General features: G+C 43.9%; 1 pseudogene; it reads left to right on the plus strand.

Moving 5' to 3' along the window:
• The first annotated feature begins 12062 nt into the window (after positions 1–12062).
• Positions 12063–16128, plus strand: LOC136481678 (disease resistance protein RPM1-like; annotated as a pseudogene).
• The last annotated feature ends 554 nt before the right edge of the window (positions 16129–16682 follow it).

Raw genomic sequence — 16682 nt, forward strand, 5'->3', positions numbered from 1 at the left:
GAATGCATTTATCATTAATGTATGTTACATCTGTGCTTGTTGCATTTTATATTTTTGCTGAGCAAAATTTTTAAAACATGTTTATACAAGGAAAAAATATTTTGGGAATTTTTCTAGATCTTTCTGGATGTGTTTTCATTTTCATAAAGCTAAATATTTTATTTAGATTCGTCGTATCCCAATCGATCTCTAGGAACTTTGTTTTGGAAGTTTTAAAGGTTAGAGTCATGTTCTATGGTTTAAAAACCTATCAAATATTTACTGACCTTTTTAACAAAAAAAAAAGACAAAACCACTCCAAACCAGAGCAGAGAATATGTAAACGGTTTTAAGAGTTTAGAGGTAAGATGTTTGATTTTAGAGTTCAATAAAAAAAACCAAACTATAACGATAGCTCAGGAGGTAGAATTGACTTTTTCTTTTTCTTTACGTAACCATTTGCTAGCTGGGTCATGTCGCCAAACCTACAAAAGCCATGGTCTGTAGGGGTTGTGGGCTCCGCTCGAGCGCAGCCGCATAAGAGTAGGCTTAACAGATAGCTGGATGCCGAACAGACTCTCACTTAGTCTTTGGCTGCACATAAATTCACCCTAACCCATATAGTTTGGAAGGGATTAAGACGAAATTTAATTAAAATTTCATCTCAATCCCTCCCAACCCACGTAAATTGTGTAAAGTCAAACGAGCCCTTAGGTGAGCCAGCAGAAGAAACCCGAAGCTGTGCAGCACACAGCTGCCCATCCGTGTCCCCACGGCATAACAACGCCCAACGCTACTCTGCCTTCTTGAAACAGAGCAAGCTCATGCTTGCTACTCTGTTTTGCTGCAGCAGATGTTTTGGCGTGAAGATATCATATCCCAATCCACAGAAGGACGGCTCTTGCTCCAAGCAGCAGGGCAATCCATGTAGACGTACAACTTCGTTGAAAAATAAATAAGCTATATGTAAAGCATCATCACTCCTGTGACATGGTACGAAGTACGCTATTTTCAAAAAATGATCCACAACCACAAATATGCTACCCCTCTGCCTCTTTTCTCGAGGTAGTCCCAAAACGAAACCTATAGAGATATCATCCCAAGAAACCCTAGAAATAGAAAGAGGCATATAAAGACCAAGTCGATTCAAACGACACTCAAATTTGTTGCAAGTGGAGCAACGAGACACGTAGCGCGCAACATCACGCACACATCTTGGGCTAAAAGAAATGGTTGTCCAGCACATCCACCGATTTCTTCACCCTAAAATGTTCCATCAAATCTCCTCCATGCGCCTCCGGCAAAAAATAACAAACATGCAGAGCTAGCTGGAACGCATAGCTTTTAGCACGATAAAGAAGGCCATCATTAAGCACATATTTATTCCATGTTCTTCCAACTTTAAAATTTTCAAAAGCATCTTTAAAATCCACATCAGTAGCATACAACTCTTTTATTGTTTTCAAGCTAAAGATTTTTTGATCAAATTGGGACAACATGGTATAATACCTAGATAATGCATGAGAAATGACATTGTTCTTATCTTTCTTATGCTTAATTATGTACAGAAAAGATTCTATGAACTCTACCCATTTAGCATGTCGTTATTTAGTTTTGATTGATTTCTGTTGATGCAAAGATCGGTCACACACCACAAGTGCTAGATCGCACAGATCACGAACGGACCGAAGAATATAGCAGAGCATACACGACTAGTCTGGCAGATCTAGACCTGGCACGGGCCGTAAACGCCGGCCTAGCCGACTTGTATAGACAGCTTAGCCCACCTGTCCTGGGCAGATTAGGAATTCTCCGGGTTTCACCCATGGAACGATAGCTGTCACGCTTACGTAGTGAACAACGACAAAGTTTACAGGCAAACTAGCAGAGGATAACCAATCGTGCTTATGTGATGAAGAACGTTTAGTTTTGGGGCAAACTAGCAAAGGAGCCTAGGAGGAATCCCATTAGCACAAGAACGTTGACGGTTACCCTAGGTCATCCAGCAACCCTAGGTCGTCAACGTATGTCCCCTTGGCTTTTTAGTATAAAGTTTGCGTACTAAAGAGATGCCTCCAGAACCAAAATTAACTCATCATGGTGATCATTTCCGGTGTATTCGCCACATCTTCGCTTCCAAGGACAACATAAGTACATAACTCAATTGACCTTAAAACAAAAAAAAAATCGAGGTGACAAAACCTGCCTTTTGACTTCAAGAAGTGCTAGGTAAGGGTGTGAATAAAATTCCTCAATTTATTCACTAGCTAGTGCATATTATTTTAGAAAAAACACAACTTTTCCGTATAACCTCGTGTAGGCATAATTTGTATATAAAATACTGTAGATACCTAAGAGATCTATAATTTAATAGTTTACAATAATTTTATTTAAAGCTATCGGTACCTAAATAATCAATTTAATGATTATATCTACAAATGAACATTTGAATATTATTTATATTTTTTAGGTATCAAAGCGATCTCTAATAAAAAAGTCATAAACTATAAAGTTATAGATCTATTTTTTTTTCTCTACAACTTTTTTTTTTTATAAATTTTATCTTCATTCGATTTTATACGTAGAAGTTATGATTTTTTACGACAAGCTCACAGAGAAAAGAAAATTGCGCCAATACAACCGACGGTAAGTACTGCGGCCATTCAATGGGCTGTAGTAGTATAGTGTTGCAATTTTTTGATTTGGATAAACATTTTTTGCAGAAAAAATGAATGTAAATTTTTTTTTTCCTCATCCGCGTGCGTCTGAATAATGTGTTGATGGCCCAGATGGCCAGAATACGTTCAAGCTTGCTCGCTCTGCAGCGCCAGTTTCTGATGGTCTGTATCCGGCTTGTCCAACCTGGGCCCCGGCCCAGAAATGGCTGAAGGATACTGAGGTCTCGGCCGTCGGATGCAAATCTACGGCACAGGCACGTTACGGCACGAGCAAATGTCCGTCAGCCCTCACAGCATTTCTGGGCTTTGCCTCTCTTCTCCAAGCGGCGGCGCCATTCCTCTCGTCTCTCTCATGCTCTGCTCACCTTCTTCTCCCCGTGCGGCTAGGCTGCACGCGGCTCCGTCGAGGGGCTCCACTGCGGTGCCCTTGGGGCGGAGGCGCGGAGCCACACACGCGTGCAACAAGGCGACGACGCAGTGACGACGGCGGTCCAGCTCACGACCGCTGAGGCGCACTAGGCGCGCGCGTGCTGGGTTTAATGGCGTGCACGTGTTGGGTCAGATCCGGCCGGGCGTGCGCGGCGCGCATGGCAACATTCTTACGTCGCTCGTGCCGTTAGGGTCAACTCCGGCCGGCTCAGGGGCGCCGGTGATCCACGTCCGGCGACTTCGACTCATGCCGCGTGCGGCTACATGGTGAGTAGAGGTGAGTTCGCTCAACTTGGGGTTACGGTTAGCTTCAAAACTGAGCAAGAGTAGCTTCGGAGCTTTGGGGAATTTTATTTGAGGATTCTTGGACTTTTCTCTGGATTTGTCCAATCACCTCGTTCTAAATGCTTATCCCAGGCTAAAAAAAATTGTTGATCAGTGACGAACTTTTAATTGTGTAATACTTAAACTTCAAATTAGACCAATTTCACACAGATTTGCATCTAATATGCCATCTTAGAAACTTAGTAGCATAAAAGGAATTACCATTGTGCCTAATTCAGGATTTAAATCCATGGAAACAGTAAGCCTTAAAGCCTAATTACTCTAAAACACGCTTTTTGCGTACTGATTTATCATAGAGTAGATCTGATGCACTATGCACACCTTACATCTTCATATCTTAGGTTTATAGCATCCAAGAATTTGACTTTGGCATGCACTGAAAACAGAGCTATGATAAACTTAATCATGCTTTATTGAAACCCTAGAAAGCTTAGGAGAGTGCCGATTATTTAATAATTATTGCCAAACTAATATGTTGGCTTGAGATCACATCCCAACAGTAGGATCCCTTAAGCTTTCAACTGTCTAGCTGAATGGAGGCCTCCTCCAGTCAATGGAACCCTTTCATTTTGCTTTCATGTCTATGCGTTTCTGTTGCTTCATAGAGTTAGCATTGTTTTAGGACATGCTGTTAGTGTTAGCTATAAGAATCAGAAATAGAATTGCACAATAATTGAAAGCTGAACAAAACTAAAATAAACGAATTTGTACTGTGGACCACAGATGGTTTACAATGTTTTGATATTCTACAGTTTTAATCACTACACTGAATAGATTTTTCTAGGATGGAATGCTAAATTCTGTACACAGATAAATTGCTCGCAGTCTCTCACCTTGGGCCTGACACAACTGAGGCTAGAGGTGGAGCTGACAAATCCACAATTCCAGAAGCACCAAAGTTTGCTGGATTTGTTACGACAAAGTTATGATCTATTTCATTTTCGGCGGTCATAGTGCCTTCCAAGACTTTTACGATCTCAAACATTTTATGTCTTCATTTGCAATCAATCTGCAAACACCACATTGCCAGCTTCATCGTCTGAACTGCTTCTTGCTTGTGTGCATGACTGTCACTACTACTGCACATATCAATCAAATCTACCATCAGATCACTCTTCAACTTCTCTTCCAATAAGGTAATAAGATGAAAGCTGTTTTCAGATCGAGAAGTGTCCACGTTCTTTCTTCCACTGATGATTTCCATCACCATTACACCAAAGCAATAGACATCAGCCTTTTCTGTGATGTGCGAAGTCAACCATCTTGGAGCTAAATATCCAGGTGTGCCTCTCATTCTAGTAACCAGTTGGCTCTTATCCCAATCAATGAGCTTGCATAGTCCAAAATCAGAAAGTTTAGCATTGAAGTTGTCATCTAAGAGGATGTTTTGTGGTTTTACATCCAAGTGAGCAACTCCAAGATGGTTGACTTCATGTTCCTTGGCTTGTGGTGCGCAGGTGTGGAGCTCGGAGGCGGTGGTCGATGGCGAAGGTGAACGTCAAGCGGGTTCGTGCCGAGGGACTAGGAGCGGTGAAGGACGGACGTCGGAGGCTTGGACTGAGGGACTGGAGAAGCCAGGTGACTAGTCACGGTGGTTGACATCTGGGGATATCGACAAGCGCAAGTGTACATAGAGGAGTGACGGTGTTGATCGAGTCAAGACGGCGGTCGAGCAAGTCGAGCAGAGGCTCTGTAAGACTTGACGGTCGAGCGGTCAAGGACGGCGGTGACACGTGTTGAGGTGCGGGGGACCGTATGGAGTACGCTACTCGCGGACGGTTTGGTGGTTTGGGCCTCAAAACCACCAAATGCACGGTTTCTAGGTTTGGGCTTCAAAACCTGGGCGGAGGTTCCGAGGAGGAACAATGGCGGCACGTGACGGCATCGAGGAGTTTGCGTCGAGGCGAAGCTATGTCATGAAGGCCGCGTGGCCGTCGGATGCTTTTATCTCGGGTTGGACCATAACGCCCCCAGGATCAAGTGGTTCGACTTAAAATATTTAGGGGCAAGTTGGTCATGTGTAATAGCCCTATAAATAAAGGAGGGGATGATTCAACCATCCTTACCTCTTGAGCAATTTCATTTCTTCCTTCTAGTTTTCTCCTCTCCTAGGGTTTGTTCTTGAGGTCCACAGAAACAAATTCATGTCTGTGTAAGCTGAGATTTTTCGAGTTGGGAATGGAGGTCCTAACCTCCTCGTGCCCTCCGGGATTCAAAATTCAAAATTTTGTGTCTGATTTTATTTTCGTAGCTCTGTGTTCTTTGTTTTCCCCCTCCCCCGTTCTTGCTTCGATTCGTCGATTTGAGGTCGTTTTGATTCATTTCTTTTGGTTTGATTCGTGCTATGACATGTGTTGATGCTTCCCTATGAATGAATTTGATTGAATCAACACGAGCATGATGAGTCGAACTGATTTCGGATTTTGGGGATTTTTCGAGTTCTTGCACACGATCTGAAATTCACGGAGGTAGAGTTTGATTTGAGTGTTGATTTCTTGGGAATAGCTTATCTACCTTGTGGTGATTGCCTGGGCAAGTTTTGGGAATGATTCATGCGGTTTTGATTGAGCTTTGGTTGATTTTTTGGCTGTCCCTTTTCTGTTCTAGGCGTCGATCTCCCTCTCTTTCTTTTCTATTCATGTGACACGGCTTCTGTTCGCTGGATTGGTGGCACAGACACATGGGGCCAGGTAGCAGTGCTACCAGAGCTAGTGCTCAAGCGCCGAGCTTGCTCGGCTGAGCAGCGCTCGCCCTGCTCGTCGATGTCCTTGCCGCTCGCCCCCCTTCCAATTCTCTCTATGTTCGGTGCTCAGGTGCTAGGTTCTGTTGGAGCCTGAGCAGTGCCGGGCCGAGCTCTCAAGCACCTGTGTGGTGCTCGCCCAGGGAGCACACGCTGCAGTCAGGCAGTGCCCGCCAGGAAGGCTGGTGGCGCCCGCTCTCTCTCCTCTTCTGTTGGTGCTACGGTTCTTTCCTCTCTCCTCTCTCAGTTTTTCTCTATCTCCCAAAATTTTCGGTGCAACCCCTTGGTAATTCTGACCTATTTTCTTATTGTGTTCACTTCTTCCGCGTTTGAGCTTCGATTGAAGTTTTATCTTTTGCGTTGTCTTTCCATCGATCCAAAGGTACTCTTGTCACCAGTTGGCTTGGGTATTTTAGATTTAGAAACTCCCTTCTTCTCTATAGGAATTGAGTATCTCATTTTCTGTCCTTCGGTTCGGGAGTGGTTCGTGCTTGTAGTGGTGTCCCGCTGTGTTCCTAGAGAACATCCACCCACTAGTTGGGTCAAGGGCATCACAGTTATCGTGTTTTGTTTTTGGAGGTGATTTTGGGATAGCGGTTGAATATTTCTAAAGAAATTTGAGGCTCCCATTCAACCCCCGCCCCCGTCTGGTCGTCGTTTTCGGTCCTTCAATTGGTATCAGAGACGGTTAAGGATCATTCCACCTTAATCGGTCCGTGATCCATGAAGGTGACATAGAGCGTGGTTTCGGCAAGCCGTTGTTCTTCGATGGAACAAATTACCCATATTGGAAGATACGCATGTCTGCGCATCTTCAGAGCATGGGCTCGTGGGTTTAGGAGATTTGTAGGATCCTAATTACGAGGTTCTTGCCGCTCGAGTTGGCCAGGAGTAGATTGACCAGCACGATGCCAATAGCAGGGCGCGTAATGCTCTGTTTTCGAATCTTTCGCTTTCTGAGTTCGAGCAGGTTTTAGATCTCACCATGGCTCGAGAGATCTGGGTGAAGCTTTAGAGCTATCAGGAGGGGACCACTCAGGTCAAGACCAGACTCTATGAGATGTACAAACGTGAGTATGAGAACTTTGTCCAGTTGAATGGAGAGTCTGTCGATCCTATGTTCTCTCGCTTTCAGTCGATTGTGAATAAGACGTGGGCAAACAAACCGCAACTACCCTATGACGATCATGAGAGGGCTCTCAATTTACTATATGCCCTTGATCGAAGGGTTTGGGATGTGAAGGTGTCCGCTATCATTGAGTCCACCAACTACGAGACCCTCACAGTGGATGAGCTTTTCAGCAAGCTCAAGTCCATCGAGATCGACTACCAGACTCGAGCTAAGATTGAGAATCCCCCTGCACCGACCACGGCTTTGGTCTCAGGTACTGGTTCAAGTTCTTCAGCTAACCCTTCACAGATGTCCTTTTCCTTGTCTTCTTCGGTGTCTGTCATAGAGGAGCAGATGGAGGCACATGGGGACGATGAGCTGGCAATGGTTATCAGTCGGTTCTCGCGGTTTCACAACAACCACATGAACCGCCGCCATGGTGGTTCGAACCAGGGTTGCTTTGGCTGTGGAGACACTTAAGAGGCCGCCACACGTCCCTTCCCTCACTCGCTCCCCTCACTCGCTCTCGCTCTGTCGATTGGCGTCGTCGCCATTGTTGAGCTTCACCGACAGCGCTCGCCGCCCACGCAGCACCACCACCCAATCCACCTCGCCCACAGCTCTACCGTGAGCCGCTCTACCTCCCCAACCCGCTAGTGCCACCATCCAAGCCGAGGTAAAGCCACATTTCATGTCGTCATCGTTGCCATGGCCGTGGAGCGCCGTCGAGCTCCGAGCTCACCCATGGCTAGCCACCACCGTAGCATCTTCGACCTCTCTCTCCCTCGTCTAGTCATCGCCGTAGGGACTAGTTGCTAAGACTGTAGTCGGCTTAACTGCTACCGCTGCCGTCGCGCGGGAACGCACCGTCGCACCGAGCGCGCTCGCCATGGTCGCGAGCTCAAGCTTGCCGCGGCTAGCCCTCGCTAGATTCCATCTTCCCCCTCCTATGTTTGTTTCTGCAACACCATGACCCGTAGCACCTTCTCCTATGATGGAGACCCATCACCCACCACCATCACGTCGGAACGGTAAGCGCCGCCGTGTGCGCTGTGCGCCGCCGTGCCTCCATGCACGTGGCTGGAGCTCACTGCCGGGCCACAGTAGCTCGATCTGCACCGAAGAGCTCCATTAGGGTTAGTAGAAGCTATAGCCACGCTTACCTAACCGTGCCATCACTGGAGACGGCGAGTCTGCTGCCGCGCATCGCTGCCGAGCCACCATGCTCGCCGGCGAGGTCGCTCCGGTGAACCGCCAAGCTAACCATGGGTACCATTCGACGCGGGGTGTCCTAGGGAGCATGATGGTGAAAGACCTCGTTGCCGGTGACCTCACTGACGACGAGTTCTTACTGGTCAAAGGCCGCGCTCTGCGCTGGTCTCACTGACGGGTGGGACCCATTGACCGTAGGGCCCAGCTATCAGTCAGAGTTGAAATGATTTTCTTGATTTATTTTCATAGATTTGAATGCAAACTTCAAAAATTGATATCGTGAGCTAGGATTATCCAATTTAGGTGAACCAAATTTTGTTTAATTCATCTTGTAGTGTACTATTTGATCAAAATATGAAACCTACTGTTTGAGATATTTTTCTGGGAGAATTAAATTGAGCTAGATAAGTGCTTTTAAATTTGTTTATATCTTGTAAAATGCATAACTTGAGCTAGAGAAGTGATAAAATTGTAACTTTAATTTTGCTGGTCTTATGTTAGCATGCTCTAGCTAGAAAAAATACTAAACCTACAGAAGACATACTTGAAATATGGTCTTTCTATTTAACCTTGATTATTTGCTAGTTTCTAGTGAAAATAAATAGGGTAAAAATATATAACATATGACAATGCACATTTTTACACAGTATTCTTATGCTAGGACGAAAGTACAGAAAATATTAAATCTGTTATTTGACACTTTTCACTAGGCTAAACTATTTTTACTAAAATAAGACTATGGAACTTATTATTTTTGTAGAGGTGGCTATACTTATCCAAATAGCATGAGATTTGTATAGTAGACTATTAATCTCATATGTATGCTACTATAATTTTCTCAGAATTTATTGAGTATTGGAAATTTTTATCCTTTAAATCACCTTATTATATAAGGAAATTAATAAATATATATAAATAAATTAGTTAGGTTAACCATGATGTTTTCTGTGGTGCTCGTGATGCATATGATCTGTTGGTATTATTAATTGGGCTTAGAAGTAATTGGTTATAGGCAGCTAGTTAATTATTGCTTTATAATTCAACTAAATGGCTGCATGAGTAGTTTCTATTGTGTTGATAAATTCATGATGATAATGACCTCTTCTGTGAAACTTGTTAATAACAAAGTTGTAGATAACTTGTTCATCTATCTTATCCTAAAATTTCATAGTCATAGGCCTAATGATTTAAGAGTTATAGCTGTTAGATGTCTGCTGTCAGATTTGTTTATCCTTTAGACAGATCTGAAAGATTCAATTGTTTGGCCTAAATAGATACTGAATCACCTTAAGGTCATTACAAGAAAATTGTAGGAAATTTTATAGGCTTTCTAAAAAGTCTAAGATCATATTATTTGGGTGTATAAAACTTCAGTTATGGTGAAAACAAGTAGCTGCTGTCTTGTAGTCCAGAAAATGCTTTAAATGGATGTTTGTTTAATTACTAGAGAAGAGATATGCACCTACTCAGTAAAAGAAGTTAATATTGTTATCACCCTAATACCTTGTTGTTAAGGACATTTATGTTTATGCATCATATCATATCATCCATATCATTACCCGTGTATTCTTGTATCTTATTTTGCGCTCATGCATATAGGATCACCAGAAGAAATCACACTCTTGGAGTTTGAGGCAGGGAAGGAGGAGAATCAGGAGGCACCACATCAGGTAGCCCCCGAAAGCGAGGAGCAGGCTCCTGAGGAATTACCGGAGTGCTCCGATCATAGGCCTACCTCCTTTTTAAAAGGCAAGCCTCGGAGCATTCTAAACTTTCTATGTTTTTTACAAATATCACTTGAGTCCTTCATGTTTGATGCATTAGGTTATAAGAGTTGGTTGAAAACACTTGATGCATAGAACTACCTTGTCCAGAAATATACCTTGAACCCTATGTAGGTCCAGAATCGAACATATGCTTAGCCATGCTTGGATCGGTAGAAGTCGGATGATTTTCTATCACCTGCGAGATATAGGTGGATACCGGAGCACGGTTGGTTATGTTTGCTATCGTGAAAAATAACCATAGGGTGTTATTAAGTGGAGACCAGGCGTGAACTTATATGCAATGGTGTTGGTTTGGCTATGTTGGTCCCGTCCATGTCGATTAAGGATCATACCGTTGTTGGCGTTTCTATCGAGATTGAACAGATGCCTCTCACTTAGCTGGCCGGATAACTTGTTCCGACCGCGAAGCCGAGTAGCTCAACTCAGGCCAGGCCTCGTTCTATTAGAGTGCGCACTCTGGATGGTAGTAAGGATGTGTCGGGCCTGAACGTCCTGATAGCTGGTTGTCCTTGGTTGTGCGACGCTGATTGAACCCGTAAAATGTGTACCTGAGTTGTACCAAAGGTGATCTGACGCGATCCCAATGGAAAAAGTGTGGGTTTGTGTTAGGAATAACTGCTCAGCTGGTTGCAACCGATTTGAATCACCGTCTCTCTCGGATAGTGAGAAACTCGACTAGTCTCAGCATCTTAGTAACTGGACTATGGAATTTGATTGTTATATTGGACATGGGAATGCTACGCCGGCTATGGTTATTATTGTGATGCTACATAATGATATATCATATGTTTGACACAGGTTAGTTGTTAATCCAGAGGTGAATAGCTATAATTAACTTGATACCTGAATTATAAAATGTATAGTTGAACTAGTGGTTTTTTTATGCAAAATATTGTCAAGTTAGCTCCACTTATAAAGCCTTGCATGATCCTTGGAGTCACATTATTTTTGGTTTATGACGAGTAAGTCTAGTTGAGTATCTTCTTGTACTCAGAGTTTATTTTCTCACTTGTTGCATATAATACAGTCTATCATGAATATTATAAGAACTGCTTCTGTCCCGCCGTGGACGAGGAGTAGACCCTGGGCAATGCGCTTCTCATTAACTCCTATATGATGTTTTTGTGGGTTGTGATCGTAAACCGGCAAAGTATTTGAACGATGGTGTGAGATGTTCGTTTCAAATATATTTGCTTCTGCTACTACTTCATTTGAACTTGGTTTGTAATAACTTTAATTGTACTCCGATGTATGGAGAGGTAATTATGAACTTTATGTAATATGTGGCATGTATATTGAATCATATATGATCTTGGTTGTATGTTGGTGATGAATCGAGACTTTTCGTGGTACTCAATGGACTACCGAGTTTATATAGGCTCAAGTATGATAGTGCGATCATTTCGGTGGTTACTATTGTACTTGTACTTTTATAAATTGATTGGTTCAATCACATGACACTTGATCCTGATCCGGACCATCGGCCCTCGATCCGGTTGGACACCCTGTGACACGTGGCGTGGGCTGAGCAGCAGGAGACATCGCGGATGCTCCGGACTCTACCGTGCTCGGTCCGGACGGTTGCCTGGGCTCATGAGGTATTTAGAGACTGGTTGCCTGAGCCGTCTGTAGGCCCAGTAAGCGAAGCGTTCGTGCGGACGCACACCCTGAGCCTGTCATTATCGTTACAATAATTGCCCGAGGAGTCTTGCGTGAATGCTTTCCATCCTTTACTACGAGTCTATGACCAGCTGGAGCGCACTGTGTCTTTTCCCCACACACCAGGTCACCAGCTCGCCAGAGTTCTGAGTTCTGACGCCGCACTAGTGTCCGGGCTTGGCGGCTCACGAGATCGCCTCGCCGGATTCCAAGAGATCGCCGGCTACCGCACGGGCAACACGATGCCTTGGCGTCCTCCGCGCTCTGCTTGGCAGGCTTCTAACTCCATATGCTTGGCGGAAGGTGATATGGGCTCCTACACACTCTTCCCCTGCCCACAACGCCATTCTACCTCCCTCCACAAATGCGTCCTTGTATCATAATTTCATACCCACGAACATCCACATTCTGCTTTTTAATCGAACAAGCAACTTTTTTTTTCTTTCTTCCCCGGTTTCTTACCTTCCATTAAGCCTCGGAGCAGTACAGCGCTGTTTCTCGCCACCAGATGTAACTCCTCCGGGCTCGATCTGGCCCGTGTCGAAGGAAGCTGACCGTGACCTGAAACAAAGTCCCGATCTGCAACACTGCTTGTTTTGTTCGCCTATTGAGGTAATCCTTAGCAAGATTTCATCATTCCAAGTCTGCAACATTATTGTTGGTTTGGCCGTTCACACTGATTAGCTTAATTTGAAGATCGTGTTGATTCCTGAACTCTGTTATGGGCTTTTGGCTGCAGCCTGCAGTTATGCAACTACACTTGTATCTCCTAATAACTCGGAGTCCTCTAGCATAGCAAGCGCACACAACCACCATGGCGGAGGCTGTTGCTCGAGTCCTGATTGGCAAGCTAGGTGCAGCCTCGGCGAAAGAAGCAGCAGCCTGTGGTGCATCCCTGCTTTGCAAGGAAGCTACTGCTCTCAAGGGTCTCTTTGGCGAGATCCGAAAAGCCAAGGAGGAGCTGGAGAGCATGAGTGCCTACATGCATGAGTCAGAGAAGTTCAAGGATACTGACAAGATCACTGGCATCTTCGTCGACAAGATCGGGGAATTATCTTTCCAGATCGAGGATGTCATCGACGAGTTCATGTCCAAGCTTGAGGATGGCAAGCATGGAGGATTTGCAGCAAAGATCAAGAAGAGGATCAAGCATCTCGAGGTTTGGCACCGTCTAGCTCACAAGCTCTGTGATATCAATGCCCAGCTTAAAGACGATGCGGAAAGGAGGGCCCGTTATGTCATCCCAGAAATGCATGGACACGCTGGAAGCAGTGATCATCATACTAGATCAACCCATCAAAATTTGTGTTTTGCAAGGGAAGATGATCTAGTGGGTATTGGAGATAATGCAACCAAGCTCAAACAGTGGCTAGTAGATGATCTGGAAGAAAAGAACAACAAAATAGCCACAGTTTGGGGAATGGGTGGTGTAGGTAAAACTACTTTGGTTGAGCATGTCTACAATATTGTGAAACTAGATTTTGATGCTGCAGCCTGGGTAACTGTGTCACAGAGTTACCAAGTTGAAGACCTTCTAAAGAGGACTGCAAGAGAGTTTGGCATCATAACTGATGCTACTAACATGGAAATGAGAGGCTTAGTTGAGATCATCCGGAAACATCTTGAAGGTAAAAGGTATATCTTGGTTCTAGATGATGTTTGGGAAAAGGACGTATGGATTAACAATATCATGGAAGTCTTTCCAACTAAGGGCGTGTTTAGTTCCGGTCCAAGTTGGCGGCGCCTGAAAAGCAGAAACACTGTAGCGCACGGTAGCGTTTTGTTTGTATTTGGTAATAATTGTCCAATCGTTGACTAATTAGGCTCAAAACGTTCGTCTCGCAAAGTACAACCAAACTGTGCAATTAGTTTTTGATTTCGTCAACATTTAATACTCCATGCATGTACCGCAAGTTTGATGTGACGGGGAATCTTCTTTTTGCATAGTGTCAAAATTAGGAATTTGGTGGAACTAAACAAGGGCTAACTGTACCAGCCGGTTTGTTCTCACATCGAGGAAGTTTGAAGTTGCATCATTGGCAACTAGTAATTGTAGAATTGAGCTGGAACCTCTAGGAGATAAGTACTCTTGGGAGTTATTCTGCAAAGCAGCTTTCCGGAATAGTGATGACAAAAGGTGCCCGTCAGACTTACAGGATTTGGCTGTAAAGTTCTTCCAAAAGTGTGAAGGCTTGCCTATTGCCATTACATGCATAGGCCATCTATTGTCTTTCAAACAACCAACACACTCTGACTGGGATGGTGTGTACAAGGAGTTAGAATTGCAGTCCGCTAATAATGTGATCCATGGTGTCGATAGTATTCTAAAACTCAGTTTGGAGGACCATCCATATGAACTAAAGAATTGCTTCTTACATTGTGCAATATTTCCGGAGGATTATGAATTGATGAGGCGAAGATTAATTAGGCACTGGATTACTTCTGGATTCATCTAGGAAAAGGAGAACAAAACACTAGAACAAGTGGCAGAGGGATACTTGAATGATCTTGTAAATCGAAGCTTAGTACAAGTTGTGAAGAAGAATGAGTTTGGACGACTGAAGAGTTGCCGAATGCATGATGTTATCGGGCATCTTGCCCTTGACAAAGCTGCAAAAGAATGCTTTGGTAAAGTTTATGAGGGCCATGTGACATTCACGATACATGGAACACGTAGACTGTCAATTAACAACACCAATATTGTACCATTGAATCAATCTGGTGCGACACATCTCCGTGTAGTCTATTAGCCTGTTCGTTTCAGCTGAATTAGCTTATAAGCCATGGCTAAAAGTACTGCTGGCTGGTTTGGTGTGAGAGAAAAATACTGTTCAAGCCGTGGATTATAAGCCAGATACGAGCGAATAAGCCGAAACGAACAGGCTGTATGTTTCTACAGGTACTGTCGATATTGAATTGCTAAGGTCTATCCTTATACCCTCAACATTGCTGTCAATATTGGATCTGCAAGGTACTAAAATAAAGATGCTCCCTAATAAGGTCTTCAGCTTGTTTAATCTGCGTTTCTCGGGTATCCCGAATACTGGAATTGAGACTCTACCAGAGACCATCGGAAGATTACAAAACTTAGAAGTACTGGATGCAGCAAAGACTTGTCTACTATCTTTACCAAAGGATGTAGCAAAACTGAAGAAGCTTAGGTACTATATGCATCTGTGAGGGTCAATGAGGGATCTTTCTGGCGTTACCGTGGAGTAAAGGTGCCTAGGGGCATAATGAAGAATCTGACAGGACTGCATGCTCTGCAAAATGTTAAAGCTACCTCAGAGACTCCGCGTGATGTTGCAGCTCTGACGGATTTACGAACGTTTGCAGTTGACGATGTGACAAGTGAGGACTCGTTAGTCCTGGGCAGTGCTATCATGAACATGGGCAATCTTGTCAATTGCTATGTCAGGCCTGGTTTAGAAGTTTTTTCACTCTCTCTCCATCACATCAAATCTTTGGACACATGCATAGAGTATTAAATATAGATAAAAAAATAACTAATTACACAGTTTAATTGTAAATTACGAGACGAATCTTTTGAGCCTAGTTAGGTCATGATTGGACAATAATTGTTAAATATAAACGAAAATGCTACAATACCAAATACTGATTCCTAACCTCAATCTAAACAAGGCCTCAAACGAAAATGAGGCGTTGCCATTGGAACAACTTACCAGAAACTCTTTCTAAACTCGGACTGAATGGGCAGCTCGAGAAGAAACGGATGCCTGAGATTCTCTCTTCCTGGTTGCACCTTAACTACCTCACTCATTTATCTCTGATTTTCTACAAACTTGATGAGAACTCATTTCCTAACCTCATGGTGCTGCGTAGTCATTTCCTAGACTAAAAGAACTATATATATGCGGACCTCCGCAACTCAGCCAAGTAGAAATAGAAGAAGATGCACTGGGAAGTCTTGTTAAGCTGTGGTTTTCAGGGTGCCCAGAACTGAAGCAGCTCCCTCCTGGCATTGAGTACCTTAGGACGCTTGATGAATTGTATTTGGAACATGCTTCTGATGAGCTTATAAAGATCCTTAGGCAGGAAGGTGAAGTAAATGAATGCAGGGAAGAGCTAACGAAGATTAGCCACATTAGAATGGTTGGTTTTAGTGCAACGGGGGAAAACTTTTTCCGAAGAATTGTAACCAGAGAAGGGAATGCATTTGCTGGCTGAAGGCTTGATCCTAGCTACTATAGACTATTTCAGGAGTTCACGTACAAGGCAAAGGTATTCGTTTTACGCTGCTTCTTGTTTATTGGACCGGCCAGAACGCACTTCCATTCCTCTTAAAATGCCACGTTCGTTACATTTCCTCAGGCTGCTGCTGCTGGCTTTGTTGTTCTGCTTTGGACCTTTGGTGGTTCTGTTCAGCGATTAGTGAACATGTATTGAGCCCGCAGGGACGGCGGAAGCACAGGACATCAGCCCATCAGCAAGTGAAATGCCTGAATTCTGCATGGGTGCAGATTACAAAATAGAGTGTCATTACGAATTTACTAAATCAGTTTGCGAATTAAGCCCAAGCACTGTTGTGACTTTATTTGCTCCCTCATGTTATTTGTGGTGTATATCTAAAAATAAAAATTTGTGCCTGGTGCAGAGACTAGAGAGTGCTTGCTTTGGATTTTCTTTTAGTCTGTCTGGTCGGAATGGATTGGCCTGATGACCTTTATGGGTAAGGCATCTCCCAGGTCTGTAACAAGCTTGACAGAGTCTTTGCTTCTCGT

This window comes from Miscanthus floridulus, chromosome 9 (assembly GCF_019320115.1).
Source record: "Miscanthus floridulus cultivar M001 chromosome 9, ASM1932011v1, whole genome shotgun sequence".
NCBI lineage: Eukaryota > Viridiplantae > Streptophyta > Magnoliopsida > Poales > Poaceae > Miscanthus > Miscanthus floridulus.